Consider the following 15,829-nt stretch of genomic DNA (forward strand, 5'->3'; position numbering starts at 1 on the left):
TCTACAGGATTCTTCACGAGAAGTTGAGAACTCCCAATATTTGCAAATAAGGCCCCATGAGATTACATTATTTCCCAAGGAATACAGTTTGTTAAGCTGTGAAGATGCGATTTGAGCCCACTGTGCAATTTAGACCCCTGACCACATACCATCGGAGCTGCTGTTGGGCTACATATTTAGGTTTTGCCTGTCAAGAACAATCTTTTAAAGTTTAATTGCAAAGTACACAAATCACATAGTAAAGCAACCTGGCACGAGGCATCCATTTAACACATGTTAAGATCAATAAGTGTTGTTACATCTATATTTTACACACCCTAAAGGACAACTACATGTCCCAGAAAGCAAACTAATATGGCCCTAAAAAATCCCCTCTTTTTATTTTTTACACTTTGCTTTCAGAACTTAAAGACACACAAAAGAAATGTTGTGATAAGAGTCACCTGCCTAAATAATTGTTTTAGACAAACGTTCAGCTTCTTGCTATGCATGGGCGTACAAATATTTGAATATCCACATAAAAGCAAATTCTTGCTTTTTTGCTTGTCAAACTAGCAGACATTATAGGTCAAAACTAATATTCAAAAGGTCTGCTCACTTTCATGGCCTAGTAAGAAGGTCAATATGTGTTGGGTAATGAGGTGGTGTGTGGGTTTTCAGTCTCAAACATCCCATCACAGTCTCAACCACTTAAACATTGATGCATAAGAAAAGGCAATGCTAATAAAAAATAAACAGGTTAAAAAAGTAATTGCCAGGTTCTTCTTTGGGTGCTGCCTGTGCAGGGGTCTCCCAGATATTATAATTGAATTGTTGCATTGTGCTTTCATTTGTATAGCACCTTTTACCATTATTGTAGTCTCATTGCGCTGTTACTGGGAACGCCCTCGGAGGACTGAAGTCCAGAGTGTTGCAGATCAAGGAGTAGAATTAGGATGCATGTGTGCATTTGGCCAAATAAGGCTTAGCAGGGCTGGCCAGGCTCCAGTAGAGCGCAACCCATGTGAACAGGCATGCGGTGGGTGCCGAGAGGAGTCAGGAGATGGTGTGAGTGCTATAGACTCGCCATGTGTCCAGCGGGCCCAAATTTGTCATAGGTCTGCACTTCATTCTGCTACCAGAGGTGTTGCGGAGTAGTCTGGTGTGATTAGACAGAGAGTTATGTGAACAGCACAACCACATTTTGACCTAGTCTCTGCTGTATTCTGATGTGTCTGGGTAGCCATTCCTGAAGCCAGTATCTACCAGAGTGATGCATTTATGCGTACCCGCCCAGAGTTCTGTGCTGATTAGGTGTTTGTGTGACCGCTCAGGTAATTGGCTTCTTCTGTCGATTCTTGTGGCTGTGATAAAGCAGTTAGTGACAGTGAATGCTCAAACTATTTGCAACTAGAGGGGCACAGGCTGTATAACCAGTTTCATCTAGCGGATAGTGTTGTAAGCCTACCCCACTATCGAGTGCATTACTGAACCTTTTCAGTCGTTACCTTCACCGTGGGCGGCCCATCCTGTAGTTCATACATGTGCCATACTAGCCCATCCCCTCTTACTTCTGGAGTCATTCCAGGGCAGGTTATCGATTGCCTACCTGAAGTATTGCACTGAGTACCTTTCAAATAACTTCTCAGTCGCTCGACTGTGTGGACCTTGGGTTTCTAGTGTTTTGATTCATTCTTCAAAAGTTTCCAGACCGTCCCGTTGGTTGCGGTGAATGCTGGCAGCCTTCGCTATAGCCTCCCCTCTTATTACCACTTTCATTGCTTCCCAGATAGTTCCCCAGCTATCAACACTCCCAATGTTACAGTCCAATTAGTCGGTCAGGGATTTTAGCAATTCATTCCGAAAGGGCTCATCAGTCAGCGCATTTGTGGGTAGACGCCATGTCGGGACAGGGTGTATAGGGGTGGCAAGAGTGCACTCCACCATAAGGGGAGAGTGGTCTGACACATTAATTTGGGTAATAATAACACGTTTACAGGAGTAGGCGTCAGAGGTATCTACCACGAAGCACTAACTAAAAACGTGATATTATTATTGTTAACCTTGAAATAATGTACCAAGATTAGATAGAGGAGTGTTATGGATGAACTGTTTAAAACACGCAGGGCCTAGTTCACAAAGCATATTCCAATGGGATTGCACCATTGTAAAACCCTTTTGTAAATCTGGCCCTGAAATGACACATTAAGGAAGAAAGTCAAACTGCCATTTAGGGTGCTGTAGGTTGGACCTTCAAGGTTCTTGATAAAAAGGGAAGCTTAGGGGAGATTTCAGACTGTTAATTTCTTTGGTTATGTTTTAATTGATTTGGTTAAAGATACAGCTACAATGACGAATTATGTTCAATGAAAACACAGAGTAAAGCATGTGTAAGACGTAAGACATTTGGAAGTTTTTGGAGGGTTGGAGGGTCTTCTTGCAACGGTCAAACATGAGTTAACGTTTTAGGGTGCATATTAACTTGATGCAAAACCTTTATGGTCCTAAAACTACTCTGTACATGAAGAATTCCACCTTTTTTATCCAGTTTGTTAAAATCTATATTTACTGAAATCAGTCTGCCCTGTTGACCATTATTTGATGTGGCCCCATCCCATACACCTTGTTCTATTTGTGCCCCCTGGTTTGCCCCCTCTAATATTGATTTATAGAGAGGACACTGCATCCGCCCCAGCCTAGCTGGAGCCGACAGGAACCTTTGCTTACAGTAGAAAACTATCCCAACAGGCCCCTGTCCGGGAAAAATGCATAAGAGGCTGCAAGGCAGCCAAATAAACAGGAGTTCTGGATGTGTGGCAGGGTGACCAGATGTCCCTGTTTTGCCAGGACTGTCCCAGAATTACGACATGTCCCCCTTTTTTCATGGAAAACCCCCGTCCCAGGCCGGGTGACCATTGGCAGAATCACGGGTGTGACTGTAAAAGTCCCTTTATCAAACAATTATAAACCAAGTATGTCATTAGCTATTTTACATCAAGCTGTCCAGAGACAGCCTCAAACTCCCAACCTTTTGGTTAGCAGTAGTGTGCATTGAGCGATCATGCCACAGAGACTGCGGATGTACGGGCTTCATTAGCAAGATCTAAAATAGTGATCAGAGCAAATGTTGGTTCATTTCCAGCATGCTTACAGTCCCAACCAAATATTTAAAGTGTATTTCCAGGGGAGTGACTGGACGCAAACACCCTTGCCCCGCTCCCTCATCCCACTACTGGTGGGATTTCAAATTAAAGTCCTATTTTTATGTCGATGCCCTGTCATAATTTTGTATTCTTTAAATCTGGGCACCCTAACGTATGGGCGCCATCTAACTTTAGAATAATGTCTGGTAATCAGGCTGGACCTACAAAACTCAGTATACAGAGATAATGTTGCTGTGGAAATGTCTGCCAGGTGGCGACATTTACCGAAAAATGCACCCTCCAGACAATCAAACACTTTTCCAAAATATTCTAAGATTAGAGGTAATCGTATAAAATGATACCCCTCCTAAAATATTTGGGGAAAGAATTTGAGGGGTCTGAAAAAAAGTCGCCTACCTCACGACTTTTTCATGGTGAGATCATCACATGGAACCCAAAACACATCACTCATCCATTTAAAAAAATCCCAAACATCTTTATATATGTATGTGTGTGTGTATGTTTGTCCGGCTATACAAGTCAATGCTGTTGAACCCACTGCTACCAATTTTTGCATGGATTCCTCTTTTGTCTGGAGCAAGATTGTAGTCTATGTTTGGATGCAAAGAATTCACTCCGTAGACACCCTCATTTACCGATGCTCACCCCGATTCACTACAGTAGGTGCTAGAAGGAGACAACATTTGGAAAAGCATCTCAAGCTAAATGTTCGATGTGTTGGTTATTCCTTTGAAATGTGTTACTACTGAATAAAGCTAGAAAGTGTTTATCAAAGCATTTTTAAAGAAAATGTTAAAAGACATTTAAAACATGTTTTAGCACCCCACTCGAAATATGGGAAATGGCAAGGTTACAGTTTACTTAAGTTCATTCACAAGAAGAGAACACAATCACTCAATCTTTCTTGGACACTTTCTCAAATGTGTTGAAGCTATTAAGTGACTGAAACATGCCGCACAAAAAAAACGAACATCACTTGGAAAAGCTCCATCTGATGCAGAGTGAAAATCAATATCAAGAGCTTCTGAAACACAACAACAAACAGCAGCACGACTTGCCGCCCAGAGGACAAGTGCAACTTTCTCCAGGGCACATGAGACACCAGAGCAAACTGAAACAAGACTTGCCAACAAGAGGACAAGAGCAACATCCTCCAGGGCACATGAGACACCACTCAATCAGGACACGGGCAACGCCGGGTACCCCAGCTAGAAATGAATATTTTTTTTAAAACAGGCCTATGAAACGGGTACCTACTCCTAAGATTTGCTCCCCACCCAGAGACCACCCTTAGTTCACATTTCCCGCTGTAAAACAGACAATAGCAAAGACGCTCGCACAAGTAAACTGAACACCAGAAAGTTGGAACTCTGCAAAGCCCCCAAGAAGATTTTGAAAGAGGTCAATATAATTCCATGACAAGCTATGCAAACATGCAAGTGAATTGCTCAAGGCTTGCAAAGGTGGCAGATCTAACAAAAAGTTATTTTTTTCAGTGGCAGCTCTTATTTGTATATTTGTAATTTCATGTATTGAACAAAAGAGATGGGGTTACAGAAATGGCACAAATGGGAAAAGAAATACAGATAACCAAGGCCTTACCTATACGTCGTCCTTCCTCGTCTCAGGACTTACTTTTGAGGTTTACTTCTCTATTCTGCAATACCCATGCCCACTTTTTTTTATTAGCCCCGCCCTCTGATAACTAAAAATGTCCAGGAAGAAAAGAGGAACTAAAATCAGGAGAGAAGCAGCAGAGCTGGGGGCTGGAGATCTGGACAAGGGCGGAGGCTGGAGTGGCTCCATAACAGAAACCAGGAGAGGCCGACAGCAGGATTGAGTCTGGAGTGCCCTGCCTAACTGAGGCCACACTGGAAGGCAGTCCACCCAGGGCCTATTGCTTCCAAGGAGTTGACTCCCTGATTATGGCGCCTGTGCACAAACCCAGAGAGATTCAAAGTGAGTAAATTTGTCCAACATAATAAACCAATGTGGGGATCTATTTGAATTAATATCTTCCCCCTATATACATATTAAGGGAGCGGGCATCCAGAGTAGATCCTTAGCATTTGCTTACTAATTAATCATTTAATTCCCACATAGTCAACGAACACTGGAGTGATTTGGGGGCAATTTGAAATCTCCATCTGCTATCCACGTGCTGATAAAGATATAGGGCCTCATTAAGAGTTTGCAGGTATCCTGTTGGTAATACAGCCAGGATACTGGCAAATGGGATTACTGTTACTGGCACTTGGCCTGGCGGAATTACCACCAGATTACAAGTGCTGGTGTGAGCGGTAAATCACAATTTCATTGAGTCCATGGGGGGGATTTGCCAAGTTTACTGGCACCAGTTACTCGCTATTTTTGCCTGTAAAGCACCTGACTTACAAACGTGTACTTTGCTGGTGCGATAACTTGCTGGTAAATGGAATTACTGGCACATTATTACTGTAGCAGCAAAGTTAGAATGACCGCCATAGTCTTTTTAAGTAATTGGGTATCACCTACATTATTGCTGCCAACCCAAACCATCCCCTAATGGGGAGGGGTGCATTTAAAACGAAATCCCCAACTGTCCGCCATTCCCCGGACCCTGCCTTAAAGCAGAGGGGTTCCCAATGGTAAGTTGAATCTCTGGATCTGTGCGGTGCAGAAAAGTGTCTTCATGGTTAAGCCAAATGAACAAAGCTGGTTTAAAAGCACACGTTAGATATAGAGGGAACTAGGAGATCCAAATTGAAGGGGGACATTCCTACTATCTAGCGGCAAAGAAAAGATGTTCATTATATGCTGAAAATGGTATTTTATTCAATGTCTGTTATGCTAGAATAATATCAAAAAACGAATGAGCAAGGTCAGGTCGATCTCTGCTGAAGAGTAACCACTGCTACACCCTGAGTGGGTGACCCCTTGTGTGGGTGGTCCCAGAATTCTCATGAAACTGTTCTTCTGCACAAAAGTGTTTTATTTTGAAGTGCAGCAGTGTAGTAATACACTGGGATTTTTCAAAAAACATAGGACATTCACATTTGAGGACATACAAAGTGTAGTACCTAAGTACGAATGATCAAGTAGTCAATATTTGAGGCATCTACTTTGTTCAGTTTGTTCATTCTCTATAGGTTCCTTGGGGAGAATTCAGTGGAATCATAAATAGGTGGGGGGCCCATAGAGTGTGGGCACAATCAAGAGTTGAACAACAACATATAAAACATGACCTGACCTTGCTCATTCGTTTTTTGATATTATTGTACCAACCTGGGCAGAGCAAGGCAGTAACCAGGTACCCTTCAGAATACTAGTGTTATGCTAGAATGTTGCTAGAGGTGGAAAGTGTGCAGGAGGGTCAGAAATAAAGAGCGTTGCACATGTCGATCCTTTGGACTCTAGAAAAGCGCTACCATCCATTTAAGTTACACCACATACCAATTACTTGGTAAAGTACAATTGTAAAGCCATGTTCCAAGGTGCAGAATATATAAGGGGACCTGATATGGTCTTGAACACCCAGGTTATTACAATGCATACATGTAAGAAAATATCAAGACCTGAAGTAGCAAACAGAGCGCTGACCGTAATCTAATTATAGTCATGCATCTCCAGTGATGAAAATAATGTATTTGTTTCTTTTTTATCCTCTTTGGTCAAAGGATTTACAATGTCAAAATATATACACAAATGATGACACCTCATTTCACTCATTGGAATACATGCATACCATATTTATCATACGTAACCATTCATTCCCACACAACCAATACCAATCACATCTCATAAATCAGCCCTTTCTATGCACCAGGGCAAGGGACAAGCAACATAGACCTTCTACTATTCATCCACCTATGATCTCTTGTCACAGTGTGTCCATTTCTTTTTTAACTTTGTTCATTTTAAATCAAGGCAGGATGATAAGTACAGACATTATAAGCAGTGGTTATTTAGGCATGTTGAACCCCAGTCCTTTATCCCCCCCCAGCGTCTTCTCCCTCCTTCCTCCCCCTGGTCCATCTGTCCCATAGGCCCTGTAGGGGGTTCCTCCCTCCCGGGCAGTCCGAATTGGGCCTCAGCGACTATGTGTCTTCCTCCGGGATCTCCTGATTTTTTAAGATCCAGCGGGCCCTGGTGGGTTTGTAGGTCTGGGCGGGGAAGCGCTGTTCGAATTCCAGCGCTGGGGCCCAGATATTCTGGAAACGATGAAGAGTTCCCGCTTGTGCTGCCGTCACCTTCTCCGCTATCAGAATGTCCCAAAGTTTGGTCCACCATTGGGCTATGTGAGGGCCTTCCAGGGTTTTCCAGGTTCGGGCCACCACCGTTTTCCCTGCTAGTAGGCAGTGAGTTAATAGTTTCGCTCTGGGTCCGGAGCGCGGATAGGTCCCGGGAATTGGAGCACCCAGCAAAACCGGTTCTGGTTCCAAAGGAATCGTTGTTCCGGTAATTTGTGAGATGGACCCTAGGCAAGCTTTCCAGAATGGTTGGATCTTCGGGCAGTCCCACCACATGTGGAAGAAGGAACCTGGGTGTCCGCATCCTCTCCAGCAAGAGTGGTCCACCTGGGGGTTCATATGGTGAAGTCTGAGGGGCAGATAGTAGCACCGCAGCGTGATCTTATACGCCCATTCCCTATTGGTGATGCAGATGGACGAGGTATGTGTTCTGGTCCATATGTCAACCCAGGTTTGATCCTCTATCGGGTGACCCAGGTCCGCTTCCCATTGGGCCATGCAGCGGGTTCTTGTGGTAAGGAAGTCGCTTAGAAAGCGTCTGTACAGGGTGGATACTCTGCCGCGGGTTGGAAGGTCTCCCAGGGTGAGTTCTAAGGCAGTAGGAGGGCGTGTTGCTGCTTGCAAGGTTTGGGGATGCGAGCACCAGTGGCGTAGTTGAATATATGTGAATCTATCCCGTTCCTGGAGTTGGAACTTCTCCTTGCATTGGACGAATGTGAGAGGTCTCTCCCCCGTATACAGCTGGTCTATGGTCTCCAGCCCACCTTTGATCCAGTTACGAAAGTTGCGAGGATTCGTACCCGGTGTGAACGTTGGATTATGAAAGACCGGGGAACGTGGGCTCAGTCCTCTTGGCACTCCCTTTCGTTTTAGCGCCCAGTCCCAGGTGCTAAGGGTGAGTTTAGTTGATAGCAGGAGCTCTCCCCAATGGGTCCTGAGGGGGGGCGGGATGTGTGGTAGAAATCGCAGGGGTAGGGGTGCCCGTGATTGTTCCAGCTCCACCCATCTGGGGCAGTTTGTCGTATTTTGCCAGGCCTGGACCTGGGCCAGTTGGGCTGCCACTCTGTAGGCCTGTAGGTCTGGGACCCCTAGCCCTCCCAATTTGGAGCTCCCCAGCATAGTTCTGAGAGGGATTCTCGCTTTCTTACCTCTCCAGATAAAGTTCAGCATTTTCCTCTGGATCCCTCGGAGAGTTGGCGTGGGGATTGCCACTGGTAGTGAGGCGCATGTGTATAGGAATCTCAGAAGGAGGTTCATCTTGCATGCAGTGATGCGCCCGAGCAGGGAGATCTCTTGGGTCTCCCAGCGCTTCAAGTCCCCTTCCAGTTCTTTAAAGAGTCGGGGAAAATTGGCTTTGTACGTATCCCTTGGGTCAGCCGGGATGTAGACCCCTAGATAGGTGATGGCGCTCTGTTCCCATGTTATTGGGCACATCCTAGTCAATTGTTCTCGTTCTGCTGGGGTGAGGCCAATACCCAAGGCGGATGATTTATCGAAGTTTATGGTGAGGCCTGAGACTTCGCCGTAGCTGGCGATTTCGTGTATCGCGTGTTTGAGGGATGAGTGGGCTCCGAGATCGTGAGTAAAATGTCATCCACGTATAGGGCGAGTTTATGGTGCGTGGGGCCACTTTGTATGCCCTTGATTTGGTCATTCCGCCTAATTTTTTGTGCAAAGGGCTCCATGGTGAGTGCAAAGAGCAAGGGCGACAGTGGACAGCCTTGCCGGGTTCCGCATGATAAGGGGATTGGGACCGAGTTGTGGCCGTTGATCCTCAGGCTTGTTTTAGGGCAATCATAGTTGGCTAGAACCATCGTTTGGAAAGCTGGTCCGAAGCTGAAGGCCCCTAGGGTGTGTCTCATAAACATCCAATCCACCCTATCAAACGCCTTAGCTGCGTCGAGAGCCACTAAGACTAGTTTTTGGGAGTTCCGGGAGGCGAGGTCCACCAGGTTCAGGGTTCTCCGGATGTTGTCACCTGCTGTCCGGTGTAGGATAAAACCTGCCTGGTCGGGGTGAATGATCTTCGGCAAGATGTGATTCAAGCGGGTTGCTAGAATTTTTGAGTATATGTTCGCATCGATATTTAAGAGTGCGATTGGTCTGTAGGATGTTATGCTTCTTGGGTCTTTTCCAGGTTTGGGCAGGAGGATGGTGGTTGATTCCTGCATCGATGGGGTCACCGCACCCGTTTCCCTGAAGGAGTTGAATAGGGTAGGCAGGTGGGGGGTCAGTTGTGCTCTGAATAGTTTGTAGAACCTGGTTGAGAAGCCATCTGGGCCGGGGGCCCGTGTTTTAAGTGATTTGATGGCCTCCTCAATTTCCTCCCCTGTGATGGGCTCCTCCAGTTCATCTCTCGTTGCGTCGGAGAGCCGGGGCACTGCTGCCTGCTGCAGGTATTCCTGCTGTTGTGATAAGTTTCGTGGGGTTGCTTTCATGATTTGGGCCAAGTAATCTATTGCGAGGCGTTGCTTCTCGGGCTCTGAGTATAGTGTGACCCCGTTGGCATCACGCAGGCCCGTGATTGCGTTGATGCGTCTCTGCTTGGCTAGTTTGGCCACCAGAAACTTGTTCGCCTTGTTGCCCTTCGCGTAGTATGACTGTTTGGCATTCGCCATTAGCTGGGTGGTTTGTTCCGCATAGTGGGCTTCCAGTTTTTTCCGTGCCGTACGGATGATCCGTTGTGTTTTGGGGGACCAGCCTTTCTCCTTATGGAGTGCCTCGGCCTCTCTTAGTTCGTTCTCTAGGGCTGTCCTGGTCTGACGTCTGTCTCGATGGTAGGCCGCACCTTGGGCTATTAGGGAGCCCCTGATTACTGCCTTCATGGCGTCCCAGTTGTTCGCTAATGAGGTGTCTGAGGCTGGGTTTTCGTTAAAGAAGTTTCTTATTCCTGTTGCGATCTTGTCTCTGGTGGCCATGTCGTTGAGGATCGGGTCGTACAGCATCCATTTACGCAGGATGTTGGGGTTAGGGTTATGAACCCGGAGTTCCAGGAGCACTGGGGCAGGGTCAGATATCGCTCTTGTGCCGATGGTGACCTCTTTGACTGAGGGGAACGTATGCGGGGAGATCAGGAACAGGTCGATCCTTGAGAAGGTGCGATGGACAAAAGAGTAAAAGGAGAAATCTTTTTCGTCAGGGTGGAACACCCGCCATGAGTCTATTATCTCCAGCATCCTGAAGAATCGAAGGAGGCTGAGTGCTTGGGCGAAGTCGCCTGGTGTCGGGGGGTGTGATCGGTCTTTGGTGGGGTCGGGAACCCCGTTGAAATCCCCGCCGACAATTGTTTGGCCCTCCACAAAGCTAGCGAGAGATGTGCCCAAGGAGTCATAGAAGTGTGACTGTCCAGTGTTGGGAGCGTATACTGAAATGAGGGTATATAGGTCTCCCATTAGGAGGCATTTAATCGCTGTAAATCAGCCTTCTGGGCATATTTTCGTTTCCAGAATCTGTGGGTTCAGATCTTTCCTGAAGAGAATCGCCGTACCTCCTTTTTTATTTGTGCCAGAGGCGAAGAATTGGAGCGGGAATAACCGGGATCGAAGGCGGGATACATCTGCCGGCAGCAGGTGGGTCTCTTGAAGCATAGCTATCGCTGCGTCTTCGTCACGAAGTTTCAGTAGAATTGCCTTTCGCTTGTTGGGGGAGTTCAGGCCATTAACATTCAGGGAAAGGATCCGAAGCGACTGAAGGTCCTCTGAAGACTCATTCCCCGTTCCTTGGGTTAGGGGGGGTCATGGGGTGGTGGTTCAACTGCCATGTCTGTTAGGGAAACTCTTGATATCATCCTGCACTTGAGGTTTTAACGCGGAGCCCCAACGGGGGGCCGCAACTTTAACAGGGTGGTAGACCGACATTGTCAGTACGGTCGTACCTAAGGCCAACAGGGCCAACTGTCCCATCACGTATCGTGTACTGTGGGTTTCCAAGGAACAAGGGATGGAAAGTATCCTTGGAGTGGGTATGAACCATGGGTGTGGCCCGCCGCCACCATGTTCAAGGTTGGTGAGCTCGAAATCTAGGTGGCGGGTCCTACTTCAAGCAGGGGCATCTGTGTCCAGGCTTCCTTGCTGACGGAGCCTGGGATCGTGGAAGCGTCCCCGTTCATCTCTTTCTGTTGTTCCGCTGGGTCGACGACCATGGCGTGCGTTTGGGCTTTGGAGAGGGAAGCGGTCCAGAGTCTTCGGTCCCCTCTGGGATTGGCGTGGAAGGATCTCGGGGTGAGGTTGGGTGTAAGATTTTCTCAGCGTCTTCCAAGTGGCTGATTCGGCGTAGGGTGCCATTATATGTAAACTGGAGAGCTGTCGGAAACAGCCATCTGTAACGGATCTGTTGCTCCTGGAGGAACAATGTTAGAGGCCGAAGTGCTCTTCTTTTCTGGAGAGTGAGTGGTGAGAAGTCCTGGTATATTTGAAGAGGAGTGCTCTGAAAAGTGATCTCATCTCCTTGGCGACTGATCGCTGATATTGCCTCTTTCGTCGTAAAGAAATAGACCCTGGTGATAACATCTGGGGGGGGTCCGAATCTGTCCCACGGCGCGGGCGGAGTCTGTGGGTCCGGTCCAGCAGGAGCTGGGATTTGTCCAGATCCGGGAGTAAGGCCTCGAAGAAGCTTCCCACGTAGTCCGCTAGTTTGTTGTCGGGGATAGAGGACGGGACGCCCCGAATGCGGAGGTTATTGCGACGTGCCCTATTTTCAAGGTCTTCATGTATGAACTCCAGGATCTCGTATTTGTGATGCAGGGAATCAACAGATTTTTGCACTTCCCCCAGTGTGGTAGCGTGATCCTGGGAATGGTCCTCGATCTCTCTGAGACTCTGTTCGAGTTCTGTGACCCTCTGATCCGTTTGGTCAACTTTAGCGGTGAGTTCCGAGAGGCAGGCGCGGAACTCCGATTTGATGTCCGCCATGAAGGCTATCAGGTCTCCTTTGGTGGCAAGAGCACCCCTATCCTCTTGTGGCTTCTGTGGGGTCAGTTTAGGAGGATCCTGTTTCTTGGGTTTCTCCGGAGCCGTAAACATGGCGGAGATATCTGTGCCCTTGCTCACCTTCGTCTGCCTCGACATGCTGCTCGTGTCAGGCGGTCTTGATTAAGAGAGTAGCAGCGAGGCCTAGGACGGCGGGAGACTGCACTGGGGGAGTTCCTCACCCTCGACCCCCGCTCTGGACTAGATCTGGGCGAGTGGGCAGGGGCGCCCCAGAAAACGTTGGTGTGGGGAGAGGGTCTCCGTCGGGGATGATGCAGGATGGCCGCGGGGGTCCCGACTCGTTCCGCGTAGCGGGGGGAGGGGTGGAAGCCTGCTCTCTCAGTCCCTCAGAGTGTATGTAAGCCGTGGTAAGAATCGGGTGATTTTGTTTTAGATTCTGCTCCCCCTCTCCAGCTCCTCGGTGTTCTAGGGCCCCACTACCGCTGGGTGCGGCGTGTGCTGCTGGGTTCCGGCTTGGCGGCCATCTTGGTTTCTTCGGTCGAAGACGGGGGAGAAGTTCAGCCGCTGAATTCTGGTAGAACGCTTCCTCGGTCGAAGGCTATGTTTAGCCAGGTTGTGCCATGTCGGTTCCGGTCGCTTTAGATGGCATTGGCGACGCGGAACCCCCGCTTAAAAGCGCCGGAATTCGACGGCGGCGGCGGGCATCCCACGGGCGGCCTCAGAGGAGCGACCACATTGATGGCGCTCCAAGCCACGCCCCCCAGTGTGTCCATTTCTTAACACAATGTAGTTGACAAGTGTTTCAGACAGAATTTTTGAGCCTTTACTCTATGGTGCTCTGGCCTTCATCAGGACGGGAGTGAAATGTGCAGTATACACCAGTCCTAACATTGTCTTGTATTCGTGGGTGTCTATAATAGTTATGCTCTGAGCCTTTGTCTCTTGTGAATCAGTCCTTATCTGGTGACGGACTCTCTTGTGGATGCACCCTCCTGCAGACTGCAAGCTCTAATTGCTGCAAAAAATCCTAAGGTGTGGAATGGACCTGTGCATAACCATGCACTTCAGCGCCTGTTCAATAAAATGCTGCCAGTGTCGCATGGTAATCTCTGTAAACTGGAATAAGTGAACACAGTAAGATTACAACTGTGTGGACCATTAAATATAGCGCACTCGATCACCAGTTCATCCGGCTCTGCAAAGCTTAGCGAGCCGCCTCCCTCTGATTGAATCAATAGTAAGAGCTGCGGCAGTCGCCTCACACACAGGACTCCTATGAAACCCTGTTGTCAAGCGCCACCTAATAGCAAAAACCAAAAAGCGCTGGTTCAGACAGCCATGTCCCACAGAAGAAGCGTCTATCTGTCTGTGCACCACAGGGACTGCCCCAAGGCCTAAGAGGGGCTATGCCTACAAGCCCCCACTCTAGAGCCAAGGCAAACTGCTTGGCACTGAGGTTGGAAACTGATAGTTCCCATCTGACTCCCCCACCCTGTTCCTGCTCTGCCCCCTCATACCATGCCAGTTCCTTCAGGCTTTGCACTGATGTTTGGGGGTCAAGCAGGGCTTTAAGTGGGCCCGGGCTCTGCCGGGTTCACACTACCCCAGGCAGCTTGCGTGGCGGCGCACTGCAGGTGACCAGCCGGTGCCAGCTGCACTGCGCTATTACTGAGCTGGTGGATTCTGTGTGTTTCATTCAGAGACTGCTTGACACATTAAGCCCATCACGGGTGTTATGTGTGAAGCAGTCTATTGCGCAAAACAAAATAAATCGCGCACCTATGAAATAGCACAGTGCACGGCAACACTGGTTTCTCAGCAGCAGCAGCAGCCCTCGTGTTGGAATACCGGGCACGGGGCAATAAAAAAAAGCTATTTATTTAATTGCCCTGTGCGGGGATTTGAACCGAGCCCTGCTGATGACAAGGCAGCATCACATCACACTGTGCTATTCCGTAGGTGCTGGATGGCGTTGGGTTTATTCTAATGACTGCCTGACACAGTCTATTGGGAGGCAAGGCTGGGAAAAATCCCCAGCGCGAGACAATAAAAAAATAAGTAGCCCCTCTGCTTTTCTTTTTTATTGTTGTGTTCTGGGGACAATTCAGGCCACGCCCATAGGTCAGGCCACGCCCCCTCTTTGCAGCCCCCCCGCCCCCCAACCCTTCGATTTCTCACCCCACTTAAAGCACTGGTGTCAAGATAAGCCATGTTTCCTCTTTATGTGACAACTTGTTTGTGCGTGTGCCTGTTGGGTGCTTCGTTAATATGTGCCCACGAATGTCCGAGTATGTGTGAGTTTGCGTTCCGCATCTGCAAGAGTGTCACTCTGTCTGCCTGATTCATGGCATTATTTGCGTGAAAAACGCAGATTTGCGCGCCTTTCTGTCCGAAAATCCCCATACTTCAAACAGGGATTTTCGGGCAGAAAGGTGAGCAAATCCGCGTTTTTCATGCAAATAATTCCATGATTCAGTGTATATGTGTGGAAGTTTGTGTGTACACCGCTATGTGAGATTTTCTCCCGTTGTGTTTGTATAACTACATGTGTTCATTTGGGTGGTGTGTGTTTGCCTAGTCTGTATGGCTGCAGGTTGATTATGTTTACATGGTGGGACACTAGTTTGTGTATTTGCACGTTGCGTTGGAGGTATGAGAATGTGTACTTCCTTGTGCTGTACTCGTGAGTGTACGGGTGCTTTTTTACACTGTCTTTTTGTGTCTTTACATGTGCGTGTCTCTGTGCAGCACGTTTGCGTCTAAGCAAGAAAAGGCGTTCATGCATGTGTTGTCGTGACTTGTTTATTGTAAATGTGTGTAATGTTTTTTTTTTTTATCTCTATACCTCGGTGACTGTGTGCATAATGTGTTGTTTATGCCTGTGAGTTGTGTGACTGCAAGGGTGTTTCATAGGTGCGTTTCCTCAGTCTGTGCCTGCCTTTGTTTACTGTGTTGGTCTGTGGTGTGTTACTTGTGTATTCGCGCGCGTTGAGACCCCAGTGTTTGTTTGTGTCTGTTCTGTGCTTGTTGTCTGCGCGCGTGCGTGCGTGCTGTGCTGGCAGGAGCAACATCCCGTCACGCTTTGTTCTGAGGAAATTCGAACCTGGGGGGAGTAAGTGGGGGGGGGGGCAATTCTCCTTATCTCCCTCCGGCGCTGGGGGGTGGGGAAACAGTGGCAAAAACCGCCAAAACTGGGGCTTAATGAGAAAACAATGACTGTGGCCATTTACACAGCACCCCACAGAAAAGGGCCGCCCAACGCACACAGGGCATTTACCAAGAGAGCGTTCCACGTTCCCGCCAAAAGAAAAGGGGGAACCCGGGAAATTACATGTTTAATTCGGGTGGGAATACATTTATCCTATGCCGCGTTTCTAGGAGCGCGCGCACGCCTTAAAACAAAGGTAACGCCAGGGCCGCAACAGGTGCTGGCGTGGGAAAGAGGAGTAGGGGAAGGGGTCGAGGAGAGGGTCGGATTTCCCATCTCCGTGCACGACTAGGAGGGCCGGCACTACCTGTGCCTGTCCGC

The sequence above is a fragment of the Ambystoma mexicanum genome, chromosome 3p (genome assembly GCF_040938575.1).
Source record: "Ambystoma mexicanum isolate Mex_15411 chromosome 3p, UKY_AmexF1_1, whole genome shotgun sequence".
NCBI classification, from domain to species: domain Eukaryota; kingdom Metazoa; phylum Chordata; class Amphibia; order Caudata; family Ambystomatidae; genus Ambystoma; species Ambystoma mexicanum.